Raw genomic sequence first — 6,520 nt, 5'->3', positions numbered from 1 at the left:
CCGATGATGAAGTATACACTCGCAGATGTAAATTACAAAATCTTATGAGTATTTAGGTTAAAGGCAATATTTAGTCGTAGGTTGAAAGTTATACCCTTGCATTTTGTAAAATCTGTTATAAAGAAAAATAGTTATGAAAGAGTTGTAGATGTTACTCGAATACATGTAAAGTTTACAGTTTGAAATTTCAAAAATACAAAACTTCCTCAAGTTATTCTAAGAAATACGTATGTTCCTACTTCTTCTTTCGTATGTTTACACCAATATAAAGTTGAGACGTCTTCTTGATTAAGTGACGTTTATAAAAGGGTCCTCTTTTATAATTCGTGCTTATTCAAAAGAGTCACGAAGCATTGAAGCATTTTTAATGCAAAAGTAAAATAGAAAAGGGTAAAACAAAAACCCAAACATTAAAATAGGCGGAAAATAAAGCCCAAATTTACAAATATAAGGCAAACATTTGTATTCAAAACCCGAATCAAGGATAAACCGATAAGAGAGTAGAACAGAAACACAAAATAAAGATATTATAAGAGTTAGACAAAATTTTGGAAAGTAATATTATCTAAACTTGGTTAAAACTAATTATAAACTTAGTTCCAACCTAACTACTTGATACAAAACCCAAAAACAGACCAGGGGTAAAACATTCCAATCATTACTAAATCCCAAACAGGACCAGGTGTCGCGCCCCCTTTTTTTCCTTGCAGAGTCCGGATTTCGACATTTTGGGGACAACTCCTTTCCTTTTGGGAATTGGGTATGAGATTTGAAGAGTCGCCACCTAATGAATTAAGGTGCATTAGGGCACCTAGAACAAATAACTCGGGTACTAGTTTACATCACCAGAGATTGGGTAAGGGCTCGAAATTACCTTGAGGGGAAGGTGCTAGGCACCCCTCGAGGTCCACAATGGTGGGTCCCAGACAAACTCAATTTAAGCGAATTAGTCATAAAGCAATTCAAACAAATAAATATTATTTTAAAACGGGAATAAAAGGGGTCCTAGGTTTATTAGCCTATAGGATCACTTCTGTGCAATACTCGGTAACCTTCCTCAAATAGAGGTGTTGCGCGTAGCATTATCGCATAGGACATTTACTACCCGATTACCCTCCCTTTAATTATTACCTAAGTGTCCTAACAAAATCGACTACGTATCCTATGCATGCACTACTCATCCCTTGCATGTGGCCCTAGAGGTGCTTAGGATCTCTATTTAAGGTGGTTCTAGACTCACCTACGTGGCTTAAAAGGAGAAAATCTAAGTGACAAACAAAAACAGGTAAGACTGTCACATAAAGAGCAATTAAGGGGGCTCATATTTACCTCCACAAATAGATAAAACAAGTGCACGCTATTCAAACAAGCAGTTTTTATAATTTTAGGAGTCCAGGATATCTAAATGAATACAAACGGAATATACAACAGTTTATTAAAGCGAGCAGACGATTCTTCCACATCTTTTGATGGATCGACAATACTTGCCTCAAGTTCCTGGTTGGCCATGTTCAGCTTGTTTTTGGACCGGGTGTTGTAGGAGTGAGTTGCCAGAATGCCAATCAAACTAACCACCTGCTTGAATTATAATTTCATCAATAACAAATTTGTTAGCGATTAGGGCTTTAACATATGGGCAACCGCACATTTGAGGAGTGAATGCACCCTAACCAACTCCAACTTGAAAAAAGTGAAAGTTAAAACTAATTATATCCTTTATTAATCATCATCCATTTTCCACGTTTTTCCTCATCTAATTAAATGTAGAATGTGGTTGGGTTGGGAGAAATTCAAAAATAGCTAGATTTACAAGTGGTCATTCAAAAATAGCCATAATTTTAAAAATAATCAAAATTTGGCCATTTTTCATTTAAAGATAAATCTGAACGAAAACACTGTCAAAATTCCAAAAAATACTCCAGTATAATATACTGAAATTCCAGTATAATATACTAGAGTTCCGGTATAATATACCGGTCCAGCATAATATACTGGAGATTGGTGCTCCAATCTTCAATATATTATACTGTAACTTTCCGTGTGTTAGAGTTCCAGCATAATATGTTGGAAGTTCATACACAGGTGCACCGATCTCCAGTATATTATGCTGGAATTTTCCGTGTTGTTGCAAAATAATGACTATTTTTCAATGACTTTACAAATGCTGGCTATTTTTGAATGGCCAATCCGAAAACTGGCTAGCCCGTGCTACTCTAAATTGAGAATTATGTTGGGCCGTCAAAATAAGAAGCCCAACTATTTTACTAATTCCAACCAGCCTGCTAATTTGGTCTATTTTCCTCATCTTTTCTATCACTCTCTCTTTTTTCTTTTGGTTATGATCGAATCCTATGGAGATTGCCTACGTATCATGACCCCGCATGAATCAGACCAAGCGTAGTTCTGGCGATAAGTGCATAAAATAAATAATAAAATATTTTGGGATTTTCAAATTTTTCCATAAAATAAAATAGTTTTTATTACAACCACTCATTCTACCAAATTATAAAATTAACAGACTCTAACTCACAAGAAGACCAACAGACTCTGACAGAAGGTGAGAACAACAGACTCGAAAACCGACTAACAGACTCCAATAAAAGAAAATACAGACTCGCAAATAGACTAACAGACTCTAATAAAAATCATGAATTACCTTTTAGTTGCCTACTGATTTTCATTAATACTTTATATCCGGGCATACTTCAAACAGCAATTACTGATTTTACCATGATGATTTTAGCTTAAGTCCTATAGGCATGCTTTCTAAATGCAGAAACTGATTCCCTTATTTTCTATAGGCATGATTTCCAAGTACAGAAACTGATTTTCTACTTATTCCTTATAGGCATGATACCTAAGTTGCAGAACTGATTTTTGAAATCTTATAGGCATGGTATCTACAATTGTAAACCTATAGGAATGATTTCTATTAAACACATGTGGGTAGAATTCTTAAGCACATCGTTAGAAAATTTATTAAACAAGCAGACAGAACCCTATGGACATGGTCACTAGTGCACGTTGAGTTGAAATTGCATGTAGCTCTCCTCCATGACACTGATTGAGAATAGGCAAAGGAGGAAAGATGAATTATAATGGTAAAAGCAACTACTACATTAAAAAATCTATAAATCCTTTTGGTTCAAAAGACATGCAAAAGATCCTTTATACTGTCTTTTTTAGGTGATTTATACTATAATAACCATTTGAGCTACCAACAACACCCATGAATCACAGCCTAGCAAAAGCTGAAACAAAATGCTCTTTGTTTTCTAGTAGTAATATAGTCTATCGTTTATGTCTTCTGCAATTTGGTGGGCCAGCACTAAAAAGAGGCTTCCAGGACTCGAGGAGCCAACTCAAGATGCCCTTATTGAAAGAATCCTCTTTCCCATTTTCAGTTTATAGAGAGAATGAGGAAATGGACAGTCAATGAATTGCATATCCCACTTCCAAGGTATCATTTGGTTTATTTTGACTTACTTGAAACAAGTAGTAATAACCTATTTGAGACAAAGAAGAGTGCTAGTTGGAGAAGCCTTTATTCTCAAAAGGGCATGGCAGATTGCTAATTCTACTATCAATGAGAGGGAAAAGTTATAAATACACTTACAAGTCTCTTGCGATGCTCCCCAACACTGATAAAGCCACTTGTATGAGTCCCAGTGGCAATTTCGCTCCCACCACAACGATTTTTTGCATTTATTTCTGACTTTTCAGCACACTTAGGATCTTTCCAAAGTCTCAACCAACTTTCTCACGCATTATTTGGAATAGTGTCCGATTGCACCATATTTGCTTTTAGTTTGCTAACAAAATCATTGTATCTTTTTGCTTCCCTACGCTCCCATTGGATTTGCACCGCACTATCAATTAAAGAATTCCAGTAGAAAGCCTTCTGAAATAATTTTATAAAGTAATAACATTAATAAGTTACATATATAAGTTAATATAATTTCAAAATCTAATTGTGATGGATTATACCTTGAATTCTCCAAAATAATTTTTTTTAACTCATTTGAGACATTTTTCCAGTTGAATCCATTAGGATCAAGTTCATTCTTGAATGACTTAGTTATAAACTCGGAGCATTCATATGAAGGCTCTAACCTGAACAAATTAGAAGACATTATTTAAAGGAATACAATGTATCAATAACAATATATCAAAAGTAATAGTACAATTATGGACTAACCCTGTAGGAGAAATAGTAAGAAGCGTTCGCGATCGGCGGGTACTGCTACACTCAGTTTCGCCTATTATGTTGCTTTGAGAAGATGTACCCTCGCCTATTGTGTTGCTCTGATTAGGGGTATTTGGAGATGATTCCAAATTAATAGTTGGGGTACTACCATGGCCTGATGTTTGAATAGGTGGTGTACTACTAGGTCCTAATGTTTGAACTTGATTGATGTAATCCGCTCCACCTGAGGAACTTGTACCACCTTGTTGTGGATTGATTGTGGGAATGAGAACAGTAGGCATATTTTCACGAGTAGCAAAATTACCCCTAACTGAAGATTTGCCTACACGGCTTGCGCTACCTCGACCTCTACCTCGAGGCATATTTCCAATTGCTCCTTTTCTTGGCCTGCAATGGGCTGCTCCAACTTAACCTGAGCAGTATAGTCTCTGAAAATTCAAACAAGCAAAAGCTAAGTTACAGAAAATTCAAGCAAAAACCATTTATCCGACCAACTAATGTGAAAAATGTATGAGTAAGTAACATGTCACATTAAGAAGCAGATGAATGATTAAGAGGTCCAAATTCACAGTTTTGGCTATACATCAAGAGGATCCAGTTCTCCATCTCGATGTAGTTCGAAGTGAGACTACTGAAGCTTTGTATAGCAGCATATTGAAAGTGAATCTCAATCTATCCCATAAATTCCATCAAAGGAGCAGTTGCATTTAAAACTCAGTTAGTATTTTAATTTTACAAGTTCGTCAGATTTCATAAATTAGATCCCTTGCTTTGTCAAGTGATAGTGTAACGTATCAACGCATAGAAGCTAAGTTAAACTATTATATTTGAACTAACATAAGCTATTAAACTCAATTGCATGCACCTGAAGAGATCAAGGGAATGATCAAGGAAACAATAACAAAAATGAGCATAGAATATGGGAAAGCACTAAAAGAACTAGCACGTTCTATAAAAACAATGACTTCTCCTTTGTCATCTAATAAACATGTCTCAAATTCCAAAACAGCAGCCAAGAACCTGAAATCACTTCTCATATCAGGTTTCTGGGAAGATATTAACTTACTAAAAGTCATACCAGTGGCTGCAGTTGCATCAATACTAACCGATATCGTCATTTGTGTCGAAGAAATTGTTGATTCTGTTAATGAGCTTGCTTCTTTAGCTCATTTTAGCAGCAAAGAAACAAAGGCAGATTCATCAAAAGAATCCAGTATTGAAGCAACACAAAGCAGAAAAATACATGCTTGTTCTCAACATGTTGTTATTACTATTCAGGAAATTTGAGGATTACATAAGTCGAAAATGATACTAGTTAGAATGCCCCAAAATGTAATTTATAAATTATTCAATTAAACCAATGCAATAGAAAAAAGCACAATCAACAGAACAAGGACATGAGAACTCACCAGACCCTGAAATGCATTTTGGATCAAGCACGAAGACTAATAAAAACTGAATCTTTTCGAGAACTTTTACCACATAAATTCTTGTCGACCTGCAAAGAAAATTTTCAAACAAAGGGAAAATAAATTAGTGTATAGCAAATGCAAAAGTAGAACAAAAATCTTCACAATTCAAAACTAAAAGGACAGTATTTGTTTTCCACAATCCAAAATTTTATTGTATGAATATGATTTTATGACATTTAATATTATTCATTCCCTTTAAATTTTCAGATTCAACTAATCTTTTCAGTTCATTTTCATAGAGGTGGGCTTCATGCTAGAGTTACTATAAAGGGGGTTGACTTTCTATATTCTTGTGAGAGTGATCTGCCTTCCAGCCCTTATATTCAAAAAATATTTAAAAGGTTGAAGTGGAAGCACTAGTAATACAAGGACCAAAGATGGCAACTGTAATGAGCCAAGTGAAGAAGTTGGAGGTTTCTGTGTTAGTCTTGGGTAAGAAAAAGACCTCTTCTCTACTTACCTGGCACTGAATATATATTCTTCATTCATATTTAGTAAGAAAAATTACAATCAGAAAAACACTAATTTTCAAACTCTTCATTTTTTACATGATGGATTTTCCTTTAATTTTGCAACTCTACTACTACAGTCTGTGTGGGCCGAGCAGTGAAGAGGAATTTGTGGAACAATGCATCAACATATTGGATTACTTGACAATCGGAGTAAGGAAGCAAATCAAAGGCATGGGAGGATACCTTATCAGTACTAGATGACAGAAAATTTGAATGGACAAAACAAGTAGAAGCCAGTAAAACATGCGAAAGCAAACAAAGCATGTTATCAAAGATAAAAACAGAATATAACTGTTAGCCTAAGTAAAATCCATAGTGCTTTATGCAAA

The 6,520-nt window shown here is 35.0% G+C and overlaps 1 pseudogene; it reads right to left on the bottom strand.

The window, feature by feature from the left end:
- Positions 1-1,401: 1,401 nt before the first annotated feature.
- On the bottom strand, positions 1,402-4,569 carry LOC104213428 (uncharacterized; annotated as a pseudogene).
- Between the last annotated feature and the right edge of the window lie 1,951 nt (positions 4,570-6,520).

Source organism: Nicotiana sylvestris, chromosome 3 (assembly GCF_000393655.2).
Source record: "Nicotiana sylvestris chromosome 3, ASM39365v2, whole genome shotgun sequence".
Classification (NCBI taxonomy): domain Eukaryota; kingdom Viridiplantae; phylum Streptophyta; class Magnoliopsida; order Solanales; family Solanaceae; genus Nicotiana; species Nicotiana sylvestris.
Note: the sequence above shows the minus strand (reverse complement) of the source record. Positions and strands in the feature narration are given on the sequence as shown.